The sequence below is a fragment of the Schistocerca serialis genome, chromosome 5 (assembly GCF_023864345.2).
Source record: "Schistocerca serialis cubense isolate TAMUIC-IGC-003099 chromosome 5, iqSchSeri2.2, whole genome shotgun sequence".
In the NCBI taxonomy this organism is placed as follows: domain Eukaryota; kingdom Metazoa; phylum Arthropoda; class Insecta; order Orthoptera; family Acrididae; genus Schistocerca; species Schistocerca serialis.
Window position 1 is genome coordinate 532,498,401 of NC_064642.1, and position 10,836 is coordinate 532,509,236.

A 10,836-nucleotide genomic window follows, 5' to 3' on the forward strand; every position below is an offset into this window, starting at 1 on the left:
TTGGATAGTCTGAAAGGGTACAGTACCGCCCGACATTGAAAATAGGTACAACATACTTCATTATTTTTGTCAGAACAACACATTTTTTTTCTAATAATAACTCAATTTCAATTAATACAGTGAAGCCGGATACCAGTGTGGGAAAGAATGACAATTTATTTATTTACTTGATCACATGTGCACTCCCACAAAGTAAATCTCTACATCCAGTTTGGTGAGATCTGTGAAATGAATGAATGTATGGTCATCTGCTAACTGCAGATAGTGAATGTGAATATATGATCATCTTTGAAACGATCCTTTGGTCACCTTTGGTGGAACCAAAGAGATGAAATATACCGGAGCTTTGAGCGCCTGAAATGTGGCTGACCAATACAGTAGCAAGGTCCTCCCCCACTTCAGCAGAGGTGCGAGAGGACCTCAAGAACGGCCATGTTTCCGCACTCTGCCGCTGGATCTTGTGCTGTTAAGACCTGTCTTAGTTGTGCTCCGTAAAGACAAAAGAGTGGAGACATGATATGCATGTGGAATATTTAAGAGTAGTTTGAAATAATAATTTCTCTATTTCAGGAACTTTTGTGGGGAGAATTAAATGTCAGGCGGGTAATATTAATGGGATCGTAGTAATCTTCGGAAGTGACCAACGGTCACAATGAAACCACGTGTAGCAATAAGTTGAAATACTTCCGTGTGCTTAAGTTAAGCTGAATTACTAGCGTGTGTACAATAAGTTGAAATATTTAAGAAATAGCGTGTGTACCATAAGTTGAAATATTTAAGAAATGGCGTGTGCAGGACTTGAAATTAGAGACGAGTACTTCCGCGTGGTGAGTACTGTGTGAGTCTCAAACTGTGTATCAGACAAAAGATAAAGAGAAGTACTCGTCCATAGTATCAGTTGAGGACTCGCGTGTGTGATGAATACATTCTTAATATTACTTTGCGTGATATGATTCCGTGTGACACTAGATTCAAACTCTGAGAGAGAAGCAAGGTGAGTCGGCCGTCTATCCAGCAACGCCACTTGGCTTGCATTGCACAGGAAGACGTGCATATATCTCCAGAGTTCATAGTAGGAAAGTAGAATTACGAAGTGGGGCAGTGTCGTGTAAAACTGGGATAAATATTAATTGAAGTGGGAAAGCTGAAAGTGATAATGTTGTGACTATTCCCTGTGTAGTATTTCATATTGTAGTGTGGTGTATGTCATGTAATTTGGGTATGTGTGGTTTGCATGGGAGAGTAGCGAGGTAGTTTCAAAAGATTAGTGGGTTATGCGTGTTCCTTTTGTACTGCTCGGTCTGGAGGAAAGTTTCGTGGTGATGATTGTGAGAGTTGAAGTGTGAGAAATAATAAAAGATCCACCATCCTATCCAGAAAGTGCACTGTAGCGTTAAATAATTACGAGACCATAATATAGAGATTCACCAATGTAAAGCCATGCCCACTGGGCGGAATTTCTCATGTGTTATTGTTGTAGGTTATAGAATTTGTGTGTTTAGGTTATAGAATTTATCGGAATAAATAAGATAGTGAAAAGAAAAAGATTGGTGGACTTTTCTTTCGAATTGTATGTTGTCATGATGTCCCGAATTTATAACGTGTGCGCCATTCATATTCAGTGCGGTGGCCACGTGTTGATAAAAGCCGTTAAATAAAAGACAAAAAGAAAATGTGGTATTGCCAGTGCGTAGTGAATAGTCAGAGTTCTGTAAATCACTGATAGTCAGATGTGCGTTTCAGTTGCGTATTATTCATACAGGAGGATAATTTGTAACTTAATTGTGAGTACGAGAGTTCATGTTACTCGATAAATAAGAATGAATCCACTCGCTTGGCAGACCACTCATCTTGCAGGCCTGACTGCTTGATGCCACAGTATGAGCAAGGTATGTGGGTGCCTCTCAAGTCGTCATTAGTTGTTTAAACATAAAAACGTACTTGACAGGCTCCTCCATTTGTTTATTATGTGTCCGTATGATATGTGTCTCATAGACCATAATGTTACAACTAAATACATAATTTGAGAATGAACGGAAACGTTAGAAACTAGTCGCTAGTAAAAATATTATTTACGACGCTGACGGAAAACTTAACTGGTCTACCGCAAATCATTAAGTTCTTCGTCTCAATACCTTGGCTACGTTCGGACTGCTTCAGATGCGTTGGTCAGATGCTCCTGCAACGTCTGCACATTGTCGATGGATTGGGCAGACACTGAGGTGACAAAAGTCATGGGATACCTCCCAATATGGTGTCGTCGTGGCATGGACTCAACAAGTCGTTGGAAGTCCCCTGCAAAATATTGAGCCATTCTGCCTCTATAGCCGCTCATAATTACGAAAGTGTTGGCGGTGCAGGAATATGTGCACGAACTGACCTCTCGATAATGCTCCATTAATGTTCGATGGGATTCATGTCAGCAGTCAGGGTGGCGGAATCGTTCGCTCGAGCTGTCCAGAATGTTCTTCAAACCAATCACGAACAACAATTGTGGTTTCGTGACATGGTGTATTGTCATCCATAAAAATTCCACCGTTGGCAACATGAAGTCCATGAATAGCTGCAATCGATCTCCAAATAACGGAACAAAAACATTTCACGTCAATGATCGGTTCAGATGGACCAGAGAACCCAGTCCATGCCATGTAAACATAGCCCACACCACTATGGAGCCACCACCAACTTGCACAGTGCCTTGTTCACAACTTCGGTCCATGTCTTCGTGGGGTTTATGCGACACTTCAACCCTGGCATCAGCTCGTACCAATCGAAATCGAGACTCATCTGACCAGGTCACGGTTTTCCAGTCATCAAGGGTCCAATCGATATGGTCACGAACCCAGGAGAGGCGCTGAAGGTGTTGTGCTGTTAGCAAAGACACTCGCGTCGGTCGTCTGCTGCCATAGCTCATTAACGCCAAATTTCGCCGCAGTGTGCTAATGGATACGATCGTCGTACATCCCACATTGATTTCTACTGTTATTTCACGCAGTGTTGCTTGTCTGTTAGCACTGACAACTCTACGCAAACGCTGCTGCTCTCGGTCGTTAAGTGAAGGCTGTCGGCCAATGCGTTGTCCGTGGTGAGAGGTAACGCCTTAAATTTAATGGTCTCGGTACGCTCCTGACATTGTGAATTTTGGAATACTGAGTTCCTTAACGATATCCGAAATGGAATGTCCGATGCGTATAGCTCTAACTACCATTCCTCGTTCAGACTCTTTTAATTCCCGTCGTGGGGGCATAATTACGTCAGACACCCTTTCACATGAATCACCTGTGTGCAAATGACAGCTCTGCCAATGTGCTGCCCTTTTATATCCTATGTACAGGATACTTCCGCCATATGTATATGTGCATATCGCTTTCCCATGACTTCTGCTACCTCAGGGAAAGTTGATTTAACTTTCTTGAAGCACCTGATGATGGTCTGCGGACTGAAACCGGTTGTGATGAAGAAGTATTTATCAGCAGCTCTTGGTGATGAGCTGTGATGCTTTTTAAATTTATGAGACGTAGCGGACCACCTTCACAAAACATAAACTGTGACCCTCAGAACCGCTGGGCCGCTGTTGGCTCCGCGATCCAGCGAGGCCGTCGTGTTTGGTAACAGCGGCGGCGGCTGCACAGGAAACGCACCGCTAAACGCCGGCCCGGCCAGAGGTCAGCCTCCGCGCCGCTCTGCTCGGCCTTGGCCGCACTGCTGTTCATCTGTCCGTTACAATCGGCGCAGTTCACAGGGGCACGCCCATTACCTCTCCCTTGGAACCTGTGTTTAAATCGGGAGCGTAGGTATGGGGAGGGGGGAGGGGGGGGGGTGGACACGTGGTTCAACCACACTCCCCTCCCCGCCTTCCCCCATTCTACAACTATGTAGTCAAATTTTCTTCCCTTCTCTCTCTCTCTGTTACGTTTTTGTGGGTGTAAAGTCTCTCACGTTAAGATATGGCAGTTATTAGCTGTAATGAATATGAGATTAAATTTTGCCCACTTTTCCTCCCCACGGACTACCACCTCAATGTTGGTGTTGGTGGTGGTGGTGGTGGTAGGGTGGTGGGGGGTTTGTGTGTCTCAGTGATCTACTGATCTTTGCTCCTGGTGGGGTCACCAATGCCAGTCTGGTCAGTAGGAGAGAGTGCAGACAAAGTGTAGTCCCACTAGCAGGCACCTTCTTGGGAATATGTGGACGGCCACCACATGGGCCTTTAGCTAAGTCTGACATTACTCACATCTACTTGTGTCAGGCTTCTGCTGTCTGTCGGCCTCCATTGATCAACTCTTCTGTTTCCTACCCAAAATGTCAATGATGTATCAAAAAGAATCATTCCATTGAAAAAAATCAGAACTATTATGTTATTTGTGATACGTGTGTGAACAATGTACTGTTGCAAAGGGCAAACTCTCCATTTTTACATGGTTCCTCCTAGATAGCAGCAGTGTGTGTCCACTTCAGTTCCGGTAAGAATGGTGTCGGGACAACAGAAAGCGTTTTTTGATTTACGTTTTGCGCAGTGCGGGTCAGTAATAACTGTTCAGAGTGACTTTCGTACTAGGCATGGTGATCCTCCTATGGCACAGAGCATTAGACGATCGCATGAGAGTGACTCTTCAAAATTTAATGTGTTTTGTGCAGTTTCAAGGGAAAAGGTGTCTGGTCCACTTTTCTCTGGCGAGAACACTGTTACAGGAGGCACACATCTCGATATGCTTGAGAACTTCCTTTTCCCACAGTTGGAGACTGATTCGAACGACTTCATTTACCAACAGGATAGGGTACTGCCACACTGGAGTCTGGAACTGCGGGAATTTTTAAATCAAAGACCTACTGAACGATGGTTCGGTCGCACTGGACCAAATGATTCAGTCTTATATTATTGGCCTCCAAAATCAGCGGACCTGACTGTATGCGATTATTTCTGGTGGGGTTTTTTAAAAGATTCTGTTTATGTGCCTCCGTTACCAACAACAACGAATGAACTGAGATATCGTATAGCATCAGCAGTGGATGCTCGCTGCAGAGTGCCGCATTGATATATGCTGTGCATCTCAAGGGGGGCGGATTGAACACCTATGAAAAAGTATCAAAAAAGATCTTGAGTTTCCCGCTCATCAAAAAACAAAACTCATTGTATATGTTTGCTAGCTTCAGAAATATAGACTTACCAGATCGAATAATTCTTTCTGGTACCGCCTTAATTGTGTTTCGAGGCTTGAGGGTATCTTTAATTTTTCTTTTCAATTTGTGCCGTCGTCCGCAGCTAGTGGTCTTGCGGTAGCGTTCTCGCTTCCCGCGCATGGGGTCCCGGGTTCGATTCCCGGCTGGGTCGTTGATTTTTTCCTGCCTCGAGATGACTGGGTGTTGTTGTGTCGTCTTCATAATCATCCTTCATCCCCATTACGGTCGGAGGAAGGCAATGGCAAACCAACTCCACTAGGACGTTGCCTAGTACAGCGGTGCGGGTCTCCCACATCGTTACGGCGCTGCGGTCAGTAGCGCCTTAATAAGACAACAAATGTCTGGCGCAGTTGTTAGATCTGTTACTGCTGCTACAATGGCACGTTATCAAGATTTAAGTGAGTTTGAACGTGGTGTTACAGTTGGTGCTCGAGCGATGGGACACAGCATCTCCGAGGTAGCGATGAAGTGGGGATTCTCCCTTACGACCATTTCACGAGTGTACCGTGAATATCAGGAATGCAGTACAACATCAAATCTCCAACATCGCTACGAGTGGAAAAATATACTACAAGAACGGGACCAACTACGAGTGGAGAGAATCGGTCAACATGACCGAAGTGCAGCCCTTCCGCAAATTGCTGCAGATTTCAGTCCTGGGCCATCAAAAAGTGTCAGCATGTGAACCATTCAACGAAATATCATCGGTATGGGCTTTCGGAGCCGAAGTCCCACGCGTGTACCCTTGATACAAAGCTTTACACCTTATCTGGGCCCTTCAGCAACGACATTGGACTGTTGATGACTGGAAACATGTTGCCTGGTCGGACGAGTCTCGTTTCAAACTGTATCGAGCGGAGACAATCTCATAAATTCAGAGACCCTGCAGGTTGGCAGGGGACTGTTCAAGCTGATGGAGGCTCTGTAATGGTGTGGGGTGTATGCAGTTGGAGTGATACGGGAACCCTGGTACGTCTAGATACGACTCTGATAGGTGACACGTACGTAAGCATCCTGCCTGATGACGTGCATCCATTCATATACATTGTGCATTCCGACGGACTCGGGCGGTTCCAGCAGGACAATGCGACACCCCACATTTCCAGAATTGCTACAGATTGGCTCCAGTATCACTCTTCTGAGTTTAAACACTTCCGCTGGTCACCAAACTCCACAGACACGAACATTATTGAGCATATTTGGGATGCCTTGGAACTTGCTGCTCATAAGAGATCTCCGTCCCCTCGTGCTATTACGGATTTATGGACAGCCCTGCAGGATTCATGGTGTCATTTCTCTCCAGCACTACTTCAGACATTAATCGAGTCCATGCCACGTCGTGTTGCTGCACTTCTGTGTGGTCGCGGGGGCCCTAGACGACGTTAGGCGGGTGCACCAGCTTCTCTGGCTCTTTAGTGTATAGCAAAGTATACCAGAGCGGTGGATAATTTTTTCTGGGGAGGGGGGGGGGGGGGGAAGAGCGTTGGGGAGGAGGGTGGAGCTCTCAGTTATAGTTCTGTTCAACTACAAGATGTTCATTCAGATCAGTACGGTAACTTTACAGAAGCTCTCCTTTCTTTCAGGAGTGCTAGTTCTGCAAGGTACGCAGGAGAGCTTCTGTAAAGTTTGGAAGGTAGGAGGCGAGGTACTGTCAGAGGTGAAGCTGTGAGGAAGGGGCGTGACTCGTGCTTGGGTAGCTGAGATGGTAGAGCACCTGCCCGCGAAAGACAGAGGTCCCGAGTTCGAGTCTCGGTCCGGTACACAGTTTTAATGTGCCAGGAAGTTTCATATCAGCGCACACTCTGCTGCAGAGTGAAAATCTCATTGTGGATACCTATTATTGCAGGAACTGCTTTGTTGCAGGACATCCGATGCAATAAAATAACACAGAGATTTTGGCATGCACCTCAAGTTGCTGGATAGTGTGGTTAAGGAAACTGTTGAAATTAAACTAGTAAGTGAGCTTCTAAAGACGGAGGTTTTTTGTTTCAGTTCTGCATAGAATACTACTCCACCTTCCCGGTCAAACAGCAGAGGGGCAGAGTTATCACTACTTGCTCACCCGTTGTTTTTTAATATTTCACTATCGATAACGTCTGACTTGATTATTTTTAGCGCCCTGACGTCAATCGTTAACAACTGAAGCCTTATAGGATCACTTAGTTGCCGGTCTGTTCATCTGTCTGCCCGTCCGGCAGGAACGGGTAGAGGTATCAAAACTCAAATTTATTTCAGGCACTAAGGTCTGTGGTCCTTCGGCGGTGTGAAATATTTATGCTTGTAAGTCAATACAATCAAAATATGCGGCCATTTATGTAACAGATTTCATCCTCGCGAACTCTCATGGCCTGTTGACCTAGAATCATGAAATTTGGCAAGAAGCAAGGTTTCACATTACGACTGAAGGAAAAAACTGAAAATTGTTATTTTGTAATTATTTCACATAAAAATAGTTTTTTTGTCATTTATTCTCTTCCGTCTGCTAAGACCACGTTTTCTCAGGAACTGGTATCAGTATCAAGTTGAAATTTATTTCAGGCAATAAGGTCTACGGTCCCTTGGCAGTGCAAAAAAAATTAAGTTTCTAAATAAATACGCTCAAAAGGTATGCCTATTTATGTAACATATTTTAATGCTTGCTAGGTCACTCGTCAAAATCTATAGGCTACTTTCGTTGACCTAGAATCATGAAATTTGACAAGAATCAACGCTGCACAATGCAAGTAAAGGAAAAAATCCGAAAATTATGAATTTGTAATTAAATGCGAATATTTTTTTGCCATTTGTTGTCTGTCTGTCTGTTAAAGCATTGTTTTGTCAGGAACGAGTATAGGTATCAAGTTGAAATTTACGTCAAATACCGAGATCTAGGCTTCCTTGGTGGTGTAAAAAAAATTAAGCTTCTAAATCAGCGCAGTCCACAGATAGATATCCGTCACTCATTTTGATACTCGCAAACGTACACATAAAACCTATAGATGAAGTTGTCTATAAATGTCCGACCTGGTGGGTTAGCGGTAACGCGTGTACTTGGCAACCAAGAGCTTGCGGGACAGAATCTCGGTTACACCATTAATTTTTCAGTCTTCGTTTTATCTTAGTTTTCAACTCTCAACTCTAAAAGGAGCCTCCAGATACAAGTGGTTCGGATTCCGCGTTAAACTGTAGGCCACCTTTCCCTGGCTGGCTAACTGGTGTAGGTTAAAGACGCGCAAGTCTACATCCACGTCACACTACGCAAGCCACCTAAAGGTGTGTGGAGGAGGGTTCTTTTCGTACCACTAACTGAGCCCTCACCGCTATTCCACTCGCGAAGAGCGCGTGGGAAGAATGATTGTCGGTAAGCCTCTGTATTGGCTCTAATTTCTCGAATTTTTTCCTCGTGGTCATTTCGCGAGACATATGTGTGTGTGTGTGTGTATTGGGGGGGGGGGGGGGGAAGAAATAGCATGCTGTCCTACTCTTTCCAGAAAGAGTTCCCTCAAAATTTCTATAGTAAATCTCTCCGTGGTTCTCTACGCCTCTCTTGTAATGTCTGCCAATGGAGGTTGTTGAGCATATCCGGAACGCTCTCGTGCCTGGTGAACGCTCCCGTGGCGAAACTTGCCGCTCTTCATTGGATGTTCTCTATCTCTTCTATCAGTCCTGCCTGGCAGGGATCCCAGACAGATGAACAATACTCAAGAATCGGCCGAACAAGCGCTTTATAAGCCACGTACTTCGTGGATGAGTTAAATTTCCTTAAGATTCGTGCTAGGAATATGAGTCTGGCATCTGCTTTTCCCACTATTTGTTTTATATGGTCATTCCACTTGAGGTCGCCACGGATAGTTGCGCCTAGATATTTTACGGTAGATGCTGTTTCCAGCGTTGGTCATCAATAGTGTCACTGTAAAGTACTGGATTTCTTCTACTACGTATGCGCCAAATGTTACATTTATTTTCGTTCAGTTTCTATTGCCAGAGCGTGCACTATTCATCAATTCACTGGCGGTCAGTCTGCAAATCGTTACTATCTTCTGGCGCTGCTACTTTGTTATAGACAACCGCATCATCTGCGAACAGCCTTAGAGAGTGTCCGACGCTTTCTTCTAGATCATTTATATATACCGTAAACAGTAACGGTCCTATCACCCTTCACTGGGGGACTTCGGAAATAACCTTTACATCTGTCGATTTTTTTCCGTTAAGAGCGAAGTGGTAAGTTCTATATGCAAGGAAGTCTTAAATCCAGTCGCAGATCTGCTCCGATACTTGACAAGCTCGTATTTTTTTCACTAAGCGGCAGTGTGAGACGGTGTGAAATGCTTTCCTGAAGTCACACGGGATCGACCTGAGCACCGAAAACAGCGCTGTGGGCCTCATGGAGGTAACGAAATTATTATTGTAATTGCCATTAACTGTACACACACAATTAAGTTCGTACGGAACCCTGAGAGTGCTGATGCTCCTCGCACTTGTTCGGTGTTTCTGCTGTGCGACGGCAGTTGTTGCTAAAGGTGTGCGTTGTCTTCCTGCATTCGTCGTCTTTTGGCTTCTTCGTTTACTCGCTCACCAAGGGTGTGAGTTGCCATGCACCACGATCTCTCGTGTAGTTCGTGCTATGCAAATGACGGGATGTTGACCTGTTGAAATATCCGCGGTTGTCAAGGACGTTACCCGGCTGCATTTCCGTAGGTTCCTTGAACTTACTTTCTTTGCTTAAAACTAGCTTACCAACTGAGGTCTTGATAATCATACGGATGCTTCTCTTTTCTGCTACAGGCAGCATCTGTCTTTCCCCGTACTCTTGCATGCGTCTACAGCTTTGCATTTCTCCTCTAGCCATTTCTGCTTTGCTGTTTTGTATTTTCTCTCAATCTCAGTTTTTAGGCGTCTGAATTGCTTTTTTACTGCTTCATTTGCTCCATTTTTATATTTCATGTTTTTTAGTTGATTAAATTTAAAGTCTCGTGTTTTACGGGACCTTGTTTTTTTTTGTGTGTTTGATCCTCTGTTGCCCTCCCTATTTCGTATCTCAAAACTATCCATCCGTCCTCTATCGTAATCCTTTCTTCAGTTTCAGTTAATTGTTACCTAATGCTCCATTTGAAAGATACGAATTACTGTGTAGCTAAAGCCTCGTTTCTTCCTAAAATAATCTGAATTATTAGCTCAGTTCTCTGGTGTAGCCGAAGGCGATTTGGGTGTTCGATGGATCAGCTCTTCTTTAATTTGTTTCAGGTCAGCTATTTTTTTATTTATTTATTTTTATTTCGTTTGGTGCTGTCTATCCCTCGACAGTCGCCAGTTCCTCTTCGGTGGCTCATCGTCCCTAGTACTTTTGCTTATGAAGCCAAAGTATACTAAACATATTCTCAGCATTGTGTCCTTATGCAAAAGTTTTTGGTATGATCGGATCTGAGATGCTTTATGCTGTTTCTGGATCAGTAAATGACCTAAAACTTAACTTAGAATTTGTGTATTTATCCCTAGTTGCCCTTCTCCAGAGTCCACGTTGATTACCAAAGTCAGTTGTGGGGAAAAATTCTTAGCGATCATTATGAATTCAGTTAACATTCTGATGTTCTTACTCTTCTAGGTACTTTGGTAGCTGATAGCAACTCTTAGTGCAAACTGTCGGATTATGTACCAATGACAATCACCTTTGAAAACCTA